Raw genomic sequence first — 19,347 nt, forward strand, 5'->3', positions numbered from 1 at the left:
GGTCGACTACGTGGGAGTCCAGCGACATAGCCATTACGCTAACTGCTGGTTCCCATTACACAGTATTCTTGACATCAGAGTCAAATGAAATCATCCTCTGAGAGACTCATTTTCCTAAGACATGTCATAAATGGAGGTTGCATTTCTGACCAAGATCTTGGCTACTGAGTCAGTCATAAATATGACTAACGTACCACAAAGCTTAAGATATAATTACCAACACCTTTAATCACTTAAGACTACAATTAGCTGCCATATGCAAACATGATTTATCTAAAGACCTCAGTTTCCAATGCAAATTATACATGGGAACAATTTTACCATCATAAATTTTATGTAAAAGGTCACAAGGTTAATAGGGATTAAAAATTTGATTAGCAGGTTTTTTTGTCTTAACAGCGGTTGTTTATGTTAAGACTGAAACAATCTGGGGGAAATTATCTGGATGACCTAAAACGCTTAGTGGTTAAAGTTCCTACCCTAGATAAGCTTTTCCTACCCTGCATAACAAAATCATCACTACATGATCTACATTCTAGATACTTTATATTTATTGATAACAACAAAATACTCTCTTACCCATAAAAAGTTATCTTTAAAGAGTATGTGTTCTTTTGTGTGGGGTGGTGGGAAATCATCTAAGTATGGTGCTCACCATTACCTAGCCCCACCTCACCCTTATCTCCTCACATCCACAAAAGGTGTTAGTTGTGTGGTCAGGCAGGAAGTGGAAGGGGTGAACTCTCATTAGATACTGAAAACCCAGAGCAACCAGGTCAGGCAACTACCAATCTCCTGGGAATGATCAGTAAGAGTTTTCACTGTCAAGAAAGACCAAGACAGGGACCAGCAGTTAGCATAATGGCTATGTTGCTGAACTACCATGTAGTAGACTGTGGTTCAAGTCCCAGACCTGGTGGCTTAAACTCACACCAGGTACTTGTGTATGTGCCCAAGATTCCGAGAGGAGAATGGAGAAGGGATTGCAGTGTGGCCATCCCCCCTGGAGGGTGATTTCTTGCTTTCTGTCTCTCTGGTGAGTTCATGCGCCCTATAGCAAAAACCTCTCAAAAAAAAAAAAAAAAAGACCAAGACCGCACAGCCTGTGGCATGCAGTAGAATATAGTAGGATGAGGTACTAGCGTGTGGTGTCACTGCTTTCTGGGAAGAAAAGGTTTTGGAAAGATTTCTGAACAAAATACTGGCTCTAAAGGCACTACTTGACACAGATGGTAAGTTGTACTAAGAATATCCCAGTCCTCTGTACACATATAGAACACCGCTGACATGAGATGTGGGAAAGTTCGTTCTCATTTAGTTGTTCCCTTGTTTCCACATATAAATTCTAAGGACTTAAATTTTATTTTACTTTTAGTTTTTACTATAGTGCACATGTGCTTGCCGGAAAGAGAAAGTGAGAAATGACCTCTTAGGTGATATGGCCATGCTAAAATCCCTTCTCTTCCATTATCCTCTTGGGACCTTGGGCACATACGCACACATACCTGGCAAGATCATCAAGCCACTGGGTTCAGGACTCGAACCTCAGAATCAGCCATGTGGGATTCAGCCACCTTAATTAACCATCATGCCACCTGCTTGTCCAGGACTTAAATTTTTTACTTTATTTTTTTGGCCAGAAGGCATGTGAGTTGGCCAGAGACAGAAAGCACTCCCAATGGGGCACGATCCCACCACAAAACTTCCTCATTTTGCCATCCCATCAGGATTTGGGGGACGCACATAAATCTATCTGGTGTCTTTTCTTCTCTTTAAGAATTATTTAATTATTATTATCATTATTATTTGCTATAGGGCATGTATGCTCACCAGAGTAAAACAGAGAAAGAGAGAGAGAGAAGGAAAAGTGAGAAAGTAAGCTGTCAGGTCCAGGACTTGAACTGTGGTTGGTTATGTGGGAGTCCAGCACTTTAACCAACATGCCACCTGCTGGCCCGCTGGTGTGTTTTTCAACAGAACTGTGCTGGAACCCTAATTGCTGTCAGTCATGTGGAATCCAGCTCTCCTTGGCGCCAGGCCAGGTCTGCAGTTTGTTAATACTAACGTGAAATAATAAAAGCTCCAGCAGAATATAACGTTATGTTTAAAATAGAAAGCTGTGTTGGTGCATCTGCTCACTTGTGTTTTATACACAACCAAATTTAACTCTGCATACAACTTTGCAGAGTTGAGGCAGTTTTATCTCAGCAACTTTCCATTCTACCCTGTGCCCCAAGCATATAGAGAATCATTCTTCATCTATAAAGCTATTTTTTAAAAATAGCTTTGCAGTGCAAGTGCTCACCAGACAGAGACAGAGAGAGTGAGAATTGGGATGGCTACTCCACTAACTCTTCTACTCTCCTCTCAGGATTGGGGGCATGCACACACATGCTCCTAGCATGATTCTCAAGTCTCGAGGTCCAGGATTCAAACTGCAAAGTCAACCACGTGTGATCTAGTGCCTTAACTACCACACCACCTACTTGCCCTCAATCATTCCAAAAGCAAATACGAAGAGAAGTAACAGCAAACATTGTGACAAAGAATTAAAATTGTTTTAGTGAAAACACACAACTTATGATCCCAATTTAGACACTAAAAAACTAACTTTTACAGTATGGGACTAAACAAAGTCCTCTAAGTAAACAGAAAAGCACTTTCTGGAATGCCTCAGAAAATTATATTTCTATAGCTGGGATGGAGGAGGAAACCTTTACATAAAGGCCTGAATTCCAATATTGTGCAAGATAGCTACTAAAATCTTAAATTTTAGTATTTATTTTAATTGGATGTTCTTTTTTGGGGGGAGGGGGGATTTGCTATAGGACGTGTACGCTTGCCAGAAAGACAGAAAGTGAGAAATCACCCCCCAGGGGGGATGGCCACACTATAATCCCTTCTCCTCCATTTTCCTCTGGTGATCTTGAGCACGCACACACGCCTGGTGTGAGTTTAAGCTATCGGGTCTGGTCAACTACATGGGAGTCCAGTGACATAGCATGGGAGTCCAGTGACATAGCCATTACGCCAACTGCTGGTACCTAACTGGATGTTCTTTTCACGTATTACAGAATAGTATGTATATGACAATCACCCAGTTCTACTGCTTAAGACTATATAGAAATGAATTTACTAAAAATCTGTTTCTTTAAAACGAAAAGATCCACTTAACCTAGTGACCTCATTAAATTTCAGAATAACACTAATATAGCTGACTTTAATCTTTAGTCACAAGAAAAAGAACAAAACCAGATCTACTGTTTCATTAGTAAAAAGCAGTTAATTGTTAATTGCTTTCTGATTACAGCTCCTTCCATAATGAGTACCCACATCTGAATCACAATGAAGAGATTCAAAATCTATTTTTGTTCATTCTTTTTTTAAAGAATTATTTTTATTTAACTTTATTTATTTTAATTTGACCAGAGAGAGAAAGAGAGAAAGCAATAAACCAGGTCCAGGACTTGAACCATGGTTGGTCATGTGGGAGTCCAGTGCCTTTAACTACCATACCACTTGCTGGCCCCTATTTTTGTTACTTTTTAAGAAAAAGGGCACTCTTATGTCAATTAGCAATAAAATTAAATTTCCTGTGAGAACACCTCTTTTTTTTGAGAGGTTTTTGCTATAGGGAACGTGCACTCGCCAGAAAGACAGAGAGATACAGAAAGTGAGAAATCACCCCCCAGGGGGATGGGCAACACCACAATCCTTTCTCCTCCATTCTACTCTCAGGATCCTGGGCATGCATGCACACGACCCAGTGCGAGTTTAAGCCACTGGGTCCGGGACTCGAACCATGGGCGACTACATGGGAGTCCAACAACATAGCCATTATGTCAACTGCTGGTCCTGAGACCCCCTCTTAAATCCAAATACAGACAAGTGAGAAAGAAAAATTTCTCAGGCACATATACATATATATTTAAAACTACATTCTCAGGGACCAGCAGGTGGCGCGGTGGTTAAGGCACTGAACACTCCCACATGGCTGACTACGGTTCGAGTCCCAGACCTAGTGGCTTGTTTTCCCACTTTCTCTCTCCTCTCCCTGGTCAAATTAAAATGAATAAATAAATAAAATAAATAATTTTAAAAAACACTATATCCTCTAGTCTCCATGTTAAAAATATATTTTCTAAATCGAATTTTTAAAAAAGGGTTTCTGTAGATGAACTTTTACTGACCAGGGCCATCTTTATGTAATGTGTATACAATAACCATAGAAACAAAGCCTCAAGTCACCCTATGCAAAGGAATACTGAACTGGCCTGATAGGACAAGGGAGGATACACTAGACCACATCACCATCTCACACCTATGGACAGCAAGGGCATACAGACTTAAATACAGAGCTGAACTTCAAGGAATCAAATAATTTTCTCATTCTCATAAACTGAAAGTTTTCCCCAATTGCTCTTTCAATACAGTAAATGAAACAAAGCACAGAATAGTATACAAAGTATGATGCTTTTTCATGCACATAAAAAGGACATTGATGTAGCGTAAGTAATCTTTTTGCTAAACACTTGAGAAAATGTTAACAGTAGTTGTTTTTGGAGAAAAATACATGAATGGTGTGGCAGTATTTATTCTTCTCATTATCCTTGACATACAGTTTGCTTACCAGCACCCGTCCAAGCCCCAGCAAAAAGGTAACAGGATAGCTGCTTCCTATAACCAAGGAGCACTGATTTTTCTTCCTCCATGGTTTAAAAAAATCTACTTAGTAGGGGGACCAGCAACTGGCGTAATGGCTATGTCGCTGGGCTCCCATGTAGTTGACCATGGTTCAAGTCCAGACCCAGTGGCTCAAACGCACGCTGGGCGCGTGTGCGTGCGTGCCCAAGATCCCGAGAAGAGAATGGAGGAGAAGGGACTGTGGCGTGGCCATCCCCCTGGGGTGTGATTTCTCGCTTTCTGTCTCTGTCTCTCTGGCAAGCAAATGCGCCCTATAGCAAAAACCTCTCCCCCAAAAAAGTAAATAAAATAAAATCTAATTAGCTGGATGTGGTGGCATGTGCCTGTCATCCCAGGTACTTGGGAGGCTGAGGTAGGAGAATTGTGAGTTTGAGGACAGCCTGGGGAACACAGCAAGACCTTGTCTCTTATTAAAATAAAGTTAAAAATTTAAAAGACAATTTAATAAAGTTACTGGATGAACTATGTAATACATCACTAAAAACAATAATGAAGACAACATAACTGTTTGGAAAAATGCTATTATATTAAATAAAAAACAATGTATAAATTTGCATATAATTATTTTAGCTATTTAGAACAATGTATAAAGACATTTCAAAAGACTAATATAGCATTATCAGAATCATATTTTTATATTTAATTTCTAAATGCAGCTTACTTTGAAAATAGGAAGTGACTGTATGCTTGAAAAGTCTTACTTACATTGATTGCTTTTACTTTCTTCCTCACTGCCCTTCGTTCCCCAACCTTGAGGAAAACCCCACCAAAGGGCTCACCTGGCCTGAGCCCCTCCTTTCCCCCAGGCTGATGTCTGCTAAGCTCTGGCTGTGCTGATTCCACACTTACTATCTAATCCACTAAGACAGGACCTGCTGAGGTCTCAGGTCTGTTCTTTATGACCCATATTTGCCATTAGCTTTTTTCTAGAACTTCCATTTTAAAAGGTCTTTTTTTTTTTCATGGAAATTTAAATAATTCAAGTATGTGAAGTGATCTGTCCCTACTTTAGATTACAGTCAACATTTCTGTAAGTCAAATGCTAACATAATGTTATGCAAGAGTATTTCACACTTCTAGTTCAATGCACCGTGTGGTGCCTGCACCACTTCATGACACACACAGAAGCACCATATCCCTCTAACCAAGACACCTACAGGGTCTAAGAAGGGCCCTTCAATGGTGCTCCAAAACCCCAGTTACTATATAGTCATCAACAATAACACTCAAGTTGTAAGTTTGCTAATGATAAAATAAGCACATGTATTGAAAAATATTGGTTCTGCAGTAATATTCCAGGAAAATGACTTTCGCCAAATCACGTTTAATCGGTGCTCCCTATATCACAGTGCTAAAAATGAAAATTAAATGAGACAATCATTCTGACAATGTACCATAGGCCTTTCAGTTATTAAACTATGAAGTATAACTTTGAACAGAGCAACTGAAGGACGATGGGCAGAATGCAAATGTGTGTGGAGAGCGGCCAATTTGAGCAAACATGGTAACCTTTAAACACATGGAGAAAGGCAGTTCCGTGAGCTGTTATTTGCACAGCCGTGAAAGCAATTTTTTTTTAGAGATTTTTGCTATAGGGCATGTGTGCTCACTAGACAGAGAGAGAGAGACAGAGAGATAGAAAGTGAGAAATCACCCCCCCAGGGGGGATGGCCACACCGCAATCCCTTCTCCATTCTCCTCTCAGGATCTTGGGCACGCATGCACACGCGCCCGGCGTGAGTTTAAGCTACTGGGTCTGAGACACGAACCACGGTCGACTACATGGGAGTCCAGCGACATAGCTATTACGCTAACTGCTGGTGTCCCTCCACCCCGTGAAAGCAATTTATATGTGAATACACTAGCTGCCTAAAACTGCAGAGCAGTATCAATTTAAAGAAATCCACATGTGTTTATCAGAATTGGTGCCAAAAGATCAGAGAACTTTATGGTACTAGCTATCTTTGAATCTTCAGCAGATTTACATCTGAAAACAACTGGCTTTGCATTCCATTACCCCTCCCCCCCCCCACACACACACATTTTCTGCCCTTTAAAAGAATAAACCTGGGACTGGTGTGGTCTTCAGAGTCACGGCTATCTCCATCAGAGAAGTCTGGACCACTGATCCCTGCTTTTCTATACTTACATGTCTTTGTGTGTTTATTTTTATTTCTAATCCACAGACCCCTTATTTAGGCATGCATTCATTTAGCTGTGTGGACCTTGTCACATGTGGTCTCACAGCTAAGTAGCTGGGCAGTTCTGGGCTACCTGCTCACCAGCCAGCTGGCATACCCATGAGACTCATATGAATGAGTCTCATGAACTGTATGAACAGAGGTAGTTACTTCTGAACTGTCCTAGCCTCCCCAGTCCCTCCCCTGCCAGCTCCCAGTGCATAATGCAGGAGCAGGGATTGACCATGCAAGTACCAAGGCTCACATCCAAGATTAAACAGCATTTTGAGAGAAAGGGGAATATGCATAGGGAATTTACCCCTATTTCATCAGTTTTTCTATCACTCCCAAATCCAGGTCAATCTTCAAAATTAAGACAGTACAAATCTAAACAACAATAGAAAGTACTCAGCCCCTCTTTCCTATACATACTGTTCCCAACAACTCAATGAGCAATAAAAGGAAGCAGGATAAAAATACCACAATTAATAAAGGATATTATTGCTAAACTATTGAAGAGGAGCAAAATGATAGGCACTGTAACATGGCTCATTTGAAGCCTGCTCTGTGTTGGGCACTTTGGGGTGTCAGGACGGAGGTGAGCAAGAAAGCACAGGAGAAATTCTGGTTCCAGGAATATAGATGGCAAACAAGTAAAACTAGTGGGCAGTTTCAGAGGGTGAGAAATTATATAGGTACTAGCGTGGTGAAGTCTGCCAGATTACGAGAGAGGTGCTACTTAGCATGATTGTTAGACACAACCTAAGGAGCTAACATTTGAGCAGAAGACAAATGAGTAAAAAGAACACTGCTGTCCTTGTTTGAGATGTTATTTTTTGTAATGCTAACGGTTTTCAAAATCATAAAATCATACTTTTAGGATATTGACAATGTCTACGAAGTGTACTACAAAAAAAGTGAACCTGATCAAACCCTTATAGCTACAGAAAACTGAGTAGCATTTTCAATGACACCACAGAAAGGCAATGGCAACATAAAGACCTTGGGAAACACTCCAGGACAAAGGATGTGGGTGGTTGGTGGGTTGTTGATCTTTAACAAACAAACTTCAAGAGGAAAGGAAAAAAAGGAAAGGAAAGAGATGAAGGTGGTATTCAAGGGTTAAGATAGTTAAGAAACATGCCCACAAACAGGAATGCAGACCTTACCTGAAACACAAAGTAACTGTAAAACTAAACCCAAACAAATGATATCCAAGATATGCCAGAATCTCAACACAGACTGGGTATCTGGAAATATGAAAGAATTGATCAATTATTTAGGTGTGATAATAGTACTATTTTGGTAAAAACACTTTGACAAAAATAATACCATTTTTGTACCTTTATCACTTAAAGGTACACACTAAAATATTTAAGAACAAAATATGTTAAAATTTTTGTTTGAAAACAACCAAAAGAGGGAAACTCAGGCTGAGGCCATATATAAAACAAGATAGGCTGTAAGCTGCTGACTGCTTTAGTTTGATGATTACTATTCACGAACATTTATTGCCTGCGTCAATTTTTCATTAGAATTCATTTCATTTTTTTAAAGAATTATTTTATTTTATAATTACTATCTTTTTTTTTTTTTTTAATTTGGCTAGAAAAAGACAGAAAGAGAGAGAGGAAAAGTGAGGAAAACAAGCCAGGAGGTCTGGGACTTGAACCATCGTTGGCTATGGGGAAATCCAATGCCTCAATCACCATGCCACCTGCCAGCCTCTGAAATTTGTTTTTTAAAAAATGCAGGAGGAAGGGGAAAAACAGATGGCACAGCAGTAACTTGACACTCTGGGGGCTAGCAGGTGGAGTGGTGGTTAAGGGCAACGTACTCCCACACAGCCAATTATGGCTTGAGTCTCAGACCTGGTGGCTAGTCCTCCCTCCTCGCTCTGTCTCTCTCTGGTCAAACTAAAGTTAAATAAAATAATCCTTAAACAAAACCAAACAAAACCAAACAAACAAACAAAAAACTTCACACACTCTGAGGTAATCCCACATGAGAAGGTTTTTGGTTCAAGTTCAGAGACCTCCTTTGAGTACACCAGGCACACCTGTGCCCAAGATCAGAAGCTAGCTGATGGCTGGGATGAATCACAGCAGCAAAGACCCTGTTGGGGGTGCTGTCTCTTTTTCTCTTCCTGCCTTTGTACAGATGCTTGTGGAAGAAACGAACTTACATACATTTTCTTTTTTTTAAATTTTGCTATAGGGCTTGTGTGCTCACCAGAGTGGGGGAGAGACATCATAATAAAATTAAAGTCTTTCGTTGTTAGAAATACTACTTATGGGGGGTTGGCAGGGGGCGTAGTGGTTAAGGGAGCTGGACTCCCACATGGCCGGCTGTGGATCGCATCCCTGATGCAGTGACCTGATCTGGTGACTTCCTTTCTCAGTTTCTCTCTTTTCCTCTCTCTCTTACTGTGTGCCTCTGGTCAAATTGAAAAGAAGTTAAAAAAAAAAAAAAAAAAAGGAACCAGCAGTTAGCGTAATGGCTATGTCGCTGGACTCCCACGTAGTCGACCGCGGCTCACGTCCCGGACCCGGTGGCTTAAAACTCACGCCGGGCGCGTGTGCGTGCGTGCCCAAGATCCCGAGAGGAGAATGGAGGAGAAGGGATTGCGGCATGACCATCCCCCCTGGGGGGTGATTTCTCGCTTTCTGTCTCTATGTCTCTCTCTGTCTGTCTGGCGAGCGCACGCGCCCTACAGTGAAAATCTCTCCAAAAAAAAAAAAAGAGAGAGAGAAGAGAAAAAAGAGAAGAAAAATAAAATAATTATTAAAAAAGAAAGAAAAATAATCATTAAAAAAAAAAAAAAAGAAAAGAAAAGCTACTTATTGGGGACAGCAGGTGGCATGGTGGTTAATGAATTGGATTCCTGCACGGCCAAATGTGGCTCAAGTTCCGGACCTGGTGGCTTGAAAATTGTGCCAAACATATGGTTGTACATGCCCAAAATCCCAGGAGGACGGTGGAGGAAAAGGGATTATAGTGTGGCCATCCCCTGGGGACTGATTTCTCACCTTCCCTCCTATTGTCTGTTTCTCTCATTCATGAGCACACACACCCTATGGCAAAAAATGAAAAAAAGGGAAAGAAATGCTACATATGATTTGAGGATTTGCTTTAAAACACAAAGAAGGAAGGAAGGGAGAGAGAGAACAAGAGAAGGAAAAGAGGGAAGAAAGGAAAGAGGAAGAACAAACAAAACTGACAAAATTCTGTAAACACTGAAACTGGACAATTACACAATATTCTGTTTTTAATATACTTAAACATTTCCTTACTATGTTTTCTTTTCCCTTACTATGTTTTTCAAAAAGTCAATGTTTTTTTGGTATAAAAGACTGCATTACAGATTACAGACTTCTATTATATCTCTATGATGAATGAGCCAATATATCTTAAAAAAAAAAACAAAACCCTGAAGTTTCAATATAAATCTTTTGATTTTAAAAGATATGATACCACAAATATTTCTTAAACAGATCTTGTCACATTTGGTATTTGTTTTCTGCAATGACATTGTCACCTTACTGTTTTGGTTTTTTTTGAGACGTTTTTACTATAGGGTGTGTGTGCTCGCCAGACAGAGAGAGACAGAGAGATAGAAAGCGAGAAATCACCCCCCAGGAGGGATGGCCACGCCACAATCCCTTCTCCTCCATTTTCCTCTCAGAATCTCGGGCACACACACACACCCACACCCAGTGTGAGTTTAAGCCACCAGGTCTGGGACTTGAACCACCCGCGGTCGACTACATGGGAGTCCAGTGACATAGCCATTACACTAACTGCTGGTTCCACCTTACTGGTTGTTTTCGAGAAGGATTTAATCTTAACACTTCCCAAATCTATTTTAATACTTACATGGACAACCTTGGAGGCTTATATATCCATGTATGCAAAAACGCTAGAAATTAACATTCAGGTAGGTTCTTTCTTTTCTTTTCTTTTTTTTTTTTTTTGGTAGAAGTTTTTGCTATAGGGCAGGTGCGTTCACCAGAAAGACAGAGAAATACAGAGAGACAGAAAGTGAGAAATCACCCTTCAGGGGGGTTGGCCAAGCTGCAATTCCTTCTCCTCCATTCTCCTCTTAGGATCTTGGGCACGCACACACACGCGCCTGGCATGAGTTTAAGCCACCGGGTCCAGGATTTGAACAGCAGTCAACTACGTGGGAGTCCAGCAACGTAGCCATTACACCATCTGTTGGTCCCCCGGATAGGTTCTTTTTTTAAAAAAATTTTTTAAAGTTTTGGCCATAAGGGTGCATTCACTTGCTGAAGAGAGACAAAGAGACAGTGAGAAATCATCCCCAGGTGTGTTCGGGGATAGCTACCACACCGCAATCCCTTCTCCTCCACTCTCCCCCTGGGATTTTGGGCATGCACACATCTATGCCAGGCACTGAGTTTCAAGCTGCCAGGGCCAAGACTCAAACTACAGTCAGCATGAGGGAGTCCAGTACCTTAACCATGACACCACCTGGTGGCCCCTAGGTCTGTTCTTCTAATTATCTTCTCCTTTGTCAAATATTCTACATCTTCTACCAGCTGTTCCTCCCCAGTATGCAGCTCACCTTAAAGTACTTCTTAGCTCTGTCTGCAGAGATCCAATTTCTACCCCTGTACCTGCAGCTTGGGCCCCCTTCTGCCCGATTAACACTTGTTTGATTCTACCTTCCCAGATGAAGGTCATGGTCAAAGCCTGTCTATGATTAAAAAAGTGAACCATGACACCAGAGATCCACATGTACAGGACATATGAGTATGTTTGAGTTGACAATGGTGAAAGACCTTCTAATGAGGTTACCAATGCCTTAATTCTTTTTCAAAAATTTTTTCCATAGGATATGTACATTCGCTGGAGAAAGGACAGAAAGAGGGAAAGTGAGAAATCACCCCCTAGAAGGGATGGCTATGCTGCAATCTCTTCTCCATTCTCCTCTTGAGATTTTGGGCACATATGCACACATGCCTGGCATGATCTTCAAGCCACCAGGTCCAGTATTCAAACCATGGTTGACCACGTGGAAATCCAACTGCCTTAACCATGGTGCCACCAATGTTTTATTCTCGGTCAGCAGTCTTTGTCCAAGGTTTGTTCCTCTCAAAATTGATTGTAAATCCAGATAGCACCTCTCAGAGAAGGCAGAGGAGCTAAAGACATGACTCATACTCACCAATGTGCTTCATCACTCCCACTTTATACAAACACAAAAGAGGTTTTGTTTTTTTTTTCCCCCTGATCTCCTACTTTCGTCTGTATGATATGTTGGTGTGATTTTTTTTTTTTAAAGAGAGGTTTTTGCTATAGGGTGTGTGCGCTCGCCAGAAAGACAGAGAGAGACAGAGAGACAGAAAGCAAGAAATCACCTCCCCAGGGGGGATGGCCACGCTGCAATCCCTTCTCCTCCACTATCCTCTCAGAATCTTAGGCACACACACACGCACACGCGCCTGACGTGAGTTTAAGCCACCGAGTCCAGGACTCGAACCGCAGTCAACTACATGGGAGTCCAGTGACAAAGACATTACACTAACTGCTGGTCCCCAACTAAGATGTTATCTGAAAAAAGAAATCTCCTACATTCTAATGGAAAACTGGAAAAAATGTGCTTTTCTCCAGAATGTAAATAATAATGCTTGGGGTCATAAGCCATGTTGCTGAGCAAGACTAAATGGAAGTTTTTTAAAAAAAAATGTCCTTCTGAAGGGAACTGGCAAGTGGTGTGGTGGTTAAGGGGGCTGGACTCCCATGTGGCCGACCGCAGTTCAAGTCCCAGACCTGGCAGCTTGCTTTCTCACTTTCCCTCTCTCTTTCACTCTGTCCCTCTTTGGTCAAATTAAATAAACAAATAAATAAAATAAAAGAAAGTTCAATAACATAATTCTTTTATAAAAAGAATTATACATTTTATTTATTTAAATTTGAAGAGAGAGAGAGAGGAAAGTGAGAAAGCAAGCCACCACCAGGTCTGGGACTCGAACTGTGGATGGCACAGTGCCTTAACCATCACGCCACATGCTAGTCCCAATAAAATAATTCTTTAGGAAAAAAAATTTAGGGCCGGCATGTGACATGGTGACTAAGGGTGCTGGACTCCCACACAGCCAACCATAGTGCGAGTCCTGGACCTAGTGACTTGCTTGCTGGCAAGTGCACACACCCTATGGCAAAAAAAAAAAAAAAAATCACTTAAAAAAAAAAGTACAGAGTCTTATGAATCAAGCTAGAGGTAGCAGATGATTCTAAGAGACAGTATTTCTTTTCTTAAAATTATTTTTAGCTGAAAGACCCAAAAGAACCTTTTATACTCCTTTTGACTGTATTATTGAGGAAAATGGGCTTTCAGAAGAATTTTGACTGAAACATGGCATGTTAAGTACAGGAATAGCTGAAAAGCAACACAAAATGTAAGGGTGCAGATTTTTTTATTTTTTAAAATAAACTGACACACCAGGCTATTCATGTACACATCTGCACAGGTCCATTAAATTGGAAATTAATCTGAAGTATGTTCAAGTGTTCTGTTTTTGTTTTGTACTTATAGAGCTTGTTTGGATTAGATACCTTTTTCTTATCATTGTAAAAGTAGAAGAGTAATTGTAAAAGTTGAAGAGGTCTGTTCTGAGAAACAATATACTCTTGCTCTCATTCTCTCGTTTTGTCTTTCTCTGGTCAAATTTAAATAAATAAAGTTAAATTAAAAAAAAAAATCCTTCTGAGGCCACAGATGGATGGTGTTTGAGGTGCTGGACTCCCACAGGGCCGACCACCATTGAATATCAGACCTGGAGACTTGTTTTCTCACTTTCCCTTTTTCTTTCTCTGGTCAAATGTAAAAAATACTAACAACAAATAAAATTAAATATAACAGTTCTTAAATAAATAGATAGAAACATCCTTCTGGAGGCCAGCAAGTGGTATGGTGGTTAAGGTGCTAGATTCCTACATGGCGGCTCACCTCAATTTAAGTCCCATACCTGGTGGCTTGAAACTCACACCAGGCACGAATGCCTGCATGTCCAAAATCCCAGGAGAAGGGATTGTGGTGTGGCCACCGCCCTCAAAGGATGATTTCTCACTTGCTCTCTCAAAGTCTATCTCTGTCTCTCTGGTAAGCACACACGCTCTATGGCAAACCCTCTGCCAAAAAAATCCTTCGGAAGGGGGCCAGCATAGAATGTGGTGGTTAAGGATTCCCATATGGATTCAAGTCCTGTTCCTGGCAGCTTGAAAATCATGCTGGATGCATGTGCCTACACATATGTGCCCAACATCCTAAGAGGAGAATGGAGAAGGGATTACAGTGTGAACACCCCACCCACGGGTGATTTCTCATTCTCTCTCTCTTTTGCGAGTGCACATTCCCTATGGTAAAAATCTAAAAACAAACACAAAAGCCTAAAAAACAAACAAAAAAAGAAATCCTCTGAGCATCAAACCAACTTTGGGCTTTGAAAAAAGAGAGAGAGCAGGACCAGCATATGGCATAGCAGTTATGTCACTGGAATTCCACATGGTCGGATGCAGTTCAAGTCCCAGATCCAGTAGCTTTAAAATCACATCATGCCCATGTGCATGCATGCCCAAGATCCTGGGAGGAGAAATCACCCTGAGGGGGTGATTTCTTGCTTTCTGTCTGGCAAGCGCACATGCCCTATAACAGAAATCTCTCTTAAAAAAGAAAAAAGGAGAGAAAGAAAGAGATAGAAAGTGCAGAGTGGAGGAGGTGGTTGAGGTGTTGTACTCCCATATGGCCAGGTGCGGCTCAAGTCCCAGAACTGGTGGCTTGATTTCATTCTCTTTCTCTCTCTCTTTCTCTCTCTCTCTCTCTCTCTAGTCAAATTTTAAAATAAAATAAATAAATAATTCTTAAAAAAAAAAAAAAGAAGAGAGAGAGAAGCAAAACATACATAACCAGGTAATTTAAAAAAAAGAAAGAGGAGACCAGCAGGTACTGTGGTGGTTAAGGCGCTGGACACTTCCACATGGCCAACCATGGTTTGATGCCCGGACCTGACAGTTTGCTTTCTCTCTCTCTCTCTCTTCCTGATCAGATTAAAATAAATGAATAAATAAATAAAATAAATCATTTTTAAAAAAGGAAAGGAATCCTGAAAAAATTTAAATATATTTTTAAAAACTGGTAAGAATCAGTTATATTAAAATTACCTTAGTTCAGAAGTGCTTCTAGTCTAGTCTCCAGCACATGTAAACTTGTCTGTAACAAAAAGAAAAGGCTATGTTTGCACTGCATTCAGAAAATATTCCATTTTATCATTACCTTTTTAGTAAAAGCACACAAATTTATCCCTTCCTTATGGTTTCTCAGTACTATTGGGATATCTAGGAAGTCATGATGCATTTTTACAAAGACAAACAAAGAAATCTGATTTTTTTTTTAATCCTTAGAAATGGCCCAGGGAAAATACCTTGAATGAAACTGAAAAACATAGGAAGTAGGGGTTGGAATCTTCTTACTAGAAAAATTACAGTAACAATGAAAGGGGAAGAAAAAAAAACTGCAATTCAGTACGTTTCTAAAATTACTCTAATCCAGATTTTCCCCATATGGCATATCAGTGTAGAAGCCACTGGTTAACTATTTCCTAAGTCTTGACAAGTCTTCATCAAAAACATTTACAATCCAACCCCTATGCCACCCAATTCCCTTGGCCCAGTGTCCAGAAAGTAGCTTGAAATGGCAAATGAGATCACAAGCAATGTTCTGACTCCTGTCAACACACTTCTAGATTTCTTCTGAAACATGTGCTTGTACTTTCCCAGAAATTAAGGTTCAAATTTTTTAAACATGCTCCCAGGAGCCAGCAGATGAAGTAATGGCTACACTGATGGACTCCTACATAGTCGGCCACAGTTCTAGTCCTGGATCTGACAGCTTAAAACTCACACAAGGCGCATGTGCACTGAGTGCCCAAAATCCTGAGGAGAAGGGATTGCAGTATGGCCATCCCCCCAGGGTGATTTCTCGCTTTCTGTCTCTCTAGCAAGTGCATGCACCCTATAGCAAAAATCTCTCTCAATGGGACCAGTAGTTAGCGTAATGGCTATGTCACTGAACTCCCATGTAGCCAACTGCGGTTCAAGTCCCAGACCTGGTAGCTTAAACTCACATCAGGTGTGTGTGCGTGCAAGCCCAAGATCCTGAGAAGAGAATGGAGGAGAAAGGATTGCGGCGTGGCCATCCTCCCTGGAGGGTGATTTCTCGCTTTCTGTCTCTCTGTCTCTCTGTGTCTTTCTGACGAGTGCACGCGCCCTATAGCAAAAATCTCTCCCTCCCCCCCACAAATCTTAAAAAATGACTTAAATTAAATGAAAAGAATATTCCCCAAATGAAATTCTCTGTGTAAAAAGATCATTTTTGGATGATTCACAAGTTACCACTGGCCTATCCGTCAATTCACTATCTTATGAAGCTAGAGATTCACGTGTACACACAGAGTCTAGGGTCAGGAGAGACAAGATGAACTGAATTCTAAGTAGTTTAATTATGGAATTGTGCTGTGTATGCAAAATCAAATATTACTTTTTTGACAATAAAAGTGGTTGTGGATGGAAGAGTTGATAGTTCCTCAAAAAATTAAAAACAGAACTACCACAGGGCCTAGCAATTCTACCCCTGGATAAAGACCCTAAAGAACGGACAACAGGGACTTAATACTTGTACACATTTATGTTCATGGCAGTAGTAGTCAACAGCCCAAAAGTGGAAAAAAGCCCAAATGTTCACTGATGGCATATCCATATAATGGTGTATTAATCAGCTATTAAGAGAAGGGAAGTATTATATACTATAGCATGCAGGAATCTTGAGAATTAGGCCAAGTGAAGGAAGGCAGAGGACAAAAGATCACATACATATTGTTTGATCCCATTTATATGAAATACCCAGAACTGGCAAATATGTAGAGACAGAATGCAAGGGTTGCCAGGGGCTGTGTGTATGTGTGGGTAATGAGCAACTGTTTAATGGGTATACGGTTTCTCTTGGGGTGATGAATATGTAGAATCAGGTAGAGGTGATGGCTGTACTAAATACCACACCTGTTTTCTTTAAAATGGTTAAGTCCGTGTTACATGAATTTCACTAAAACAAATGTTATGTGGGTGCAAACTGAAGCTCATCAGTGAATGCAACCTACCACCTTCATAAACTGTCACTCCAAGGGAAAGTCTAGGCCCTAAGGGAAGGTATTATGGAATGTAAACCCAGGAGTCCTCAAAGCATCAAGTTTCAAAGCAGGAGTCTCAGATTTGGTACAATTGACATTTTTGGCACGGAAAGGGCTGTCTGTCCACTGCAGGATATTTGGCAACATCCCTAGTCTCCACCCCTGCCTTCTACCTACCAGTAGCACCCTCTTCCTCAGCTGTAACAACCACCAGAAGTCCCAGTGTGTGGCAGAGTGGGGGGAGGGGCAATATCAGTCCCAGTTGAGAGCTACTCATTTAAAGTAATGGTCACAATTATCTTAATCTCTGGGTAGAAATCCTTCCAGGTATTCTCCATATCAAGAGATAGTAAGAAAAAAAAAAAAGTCAGAATAGAGAATAATCTGTTCCACTTCAAATGCCTACATTGTCCTGTGGCTCAAGTCATGAAACAAAGTCACAGTTCCCTAGTCTTTCAGAATAAGAAAATTTGTAGGCCCATTCTCCAGCTCATATGACTATGGCAATAGTCAGAATAAGGATACTGACAACTCTACAGTAAGCTATCTCAACCTGAATTCACATTTAGAGTTATCTGGATTCACTTCTGACTAAAAAAAAGACCCAGATGCAGGCTTTTTCTGATTACCCAGCATTAAGGACACAACTCCTGGTCCCATGAAAATGTCACCCTAAACCAGTAACTACCACCCTTAAAGAAAATTGGGAAATGGGATTTAATCAAACCACAGCCTAAAGTCCACATTTTACCATAGTATTTCACCTACTACAGGGAAACAGTATAGTGGGAAGGTGAGGTGTATCTTCGACTCCCAGGGGCTGACAATACTTGACTGGGACAGTGAGGGCTACGCCAGGCTGTGTCCAGACAGAAAAGAGCTCCTGCACCACAGTCATTCTGAGCCTCAGCCTCAACAAGCGCTGGTACAGAGGTGAAAATATGGGGTGTGTGGGTACTTATTGCATCTTTCTCTATTTAATCTTTTTATAATAGAAAGCAACTAACCCCGCAGGGAGTTGGAAGAAGTAAAAGGAAGATACAGACATAAAATTTTTTAAAGAAATATTTAATTTTTAAATTAATATTATTGTTCAATTTGAGAGAGACAGAAAGAGAGAAAAAGCAAGCCTCCAGGTCCAGGACTCAAACCGTGGTCAGCCATGGGGGAGTCCAGCACCTTATCCACTACACCACTTGCCAGCACCCAGATGTAAATTTTTAAAAAAAGGTTAAAGAATGTATAAATCCATTTTTAGTCAAAGTTTACAATGAAAATTTATAATTACTAAATACAACTTTATCATCCATTTTATGAGCATACCAAGTTATACACGAAACTTTGCCTTCTTTTTTTTTTTTTTTTTTTTAAAGAAATAGTCTTGCTATAAGGTGCGTACGCTTGCTGGAGAGACAGGGAGAAATGGAGAGACAAAAAGCGAGAAATCACCCCTCAGGAGGGATGGCCATTCTAGAATCCCGTCTCCTCCATTCTCTTCTTGGGATTTTGGGCATGCACGCACATGCAGCCCGCGTGAGTTTTAAGCTGCAGGGTTGGTACCTTAACCACAGTAGACTAAGTAAGAGTCCAGAGACATAACCCTTACACCATATGCTGGTCCCCTGTACAAAACTTTTAAATGTTTCAAGCAAACAACCCATCCACCCACCAAAACAGACAATTTCTCTATGGCCATGAAGTGGCCTATGTAAGTCTGGGCCCTGTTCTCCCCTTCTGTCTTCTGTGGACAAGTCAGTCTGTGCACACCTGAACAATGCAAAGCTTCCAGATGCTTCCTCCCCAGTATTGTTACAAATTGTGTACTACATCTCAAAGACTGTCTTTCAAATTTATCAGATACTTAGCTTTAACTTTAAGCCACTTTTGAGTCAAATCCTCTGAATGCCTCCTTCAACAAATATGAGTTTGAATGCTTATAGTGTAAGACCTGTATACTAGACACTGAAAAGTCAACAAAAACAGCCGTGACTAGCTGCTCACAAAAATCTTAAGTACAGTGGAGAAAGCACAGAAACAACACAAAGAGTTTGACAAAAAAAGGAGTCCAATAATGCAAATCAAATAAAAATCAAAAAGGGCTGGGGCCGGTAGGTGGCAAGGTGGTTAAGGGTACTTGGATCCCACATGACCGTAGTTTGAGTCCCAGAACTGGCAGCCTTGTTTTCTCACTTTCTCTCTCTTTTTTCTCTTACTCTCGCTCTGTCCCTCTCTGGTCAAATTAAAGTAAGTAAGTA

General features: G+C 40.7%; 1 protein-coding gene across 1 annotated transcript in view; it reads right to left on the bottom strand.

Annotated features, from left to right (window-relative positions):
- Positions 1-15,122, bottom strand: part of GNB1 (G protein subunit beta 1) — a 54,110-nt gene extending 38,988 nt beyond the window's left edge. Inside the window, exons 1-2 of the mRNA XM_014582360.1 lie at positions 15,072-15,122; positions 8,054-8,134 (exon numbers count right to left, since the gene is read on the bottom strand). The gene's annotated coding sequence lies outside the window, so the exon portion shown is untranslated. The remainder of the gene's footprint in view (positions 1-8,053; positions 8,135-15,071) is intronic.
- Positions 15,123-19,347: the final 4,225 nt, after the last annotated feature.

The sequence above is a fragment of the Tupaia chinensis genome, unplaced genomic scaffold (assembly GCF_000334495.1).
Source record: "Tupaia chinensis unplaced genomic scaffold, TupChi_1.0 Scaffold143584_1, whole genome shotgun sequence".
Lineage (NCBI taxonomy): Eukaryota > Metazoa > Chordata > Mammalia > Scandentia > Tupaiidae > Tupaia > Tupaia belangeri.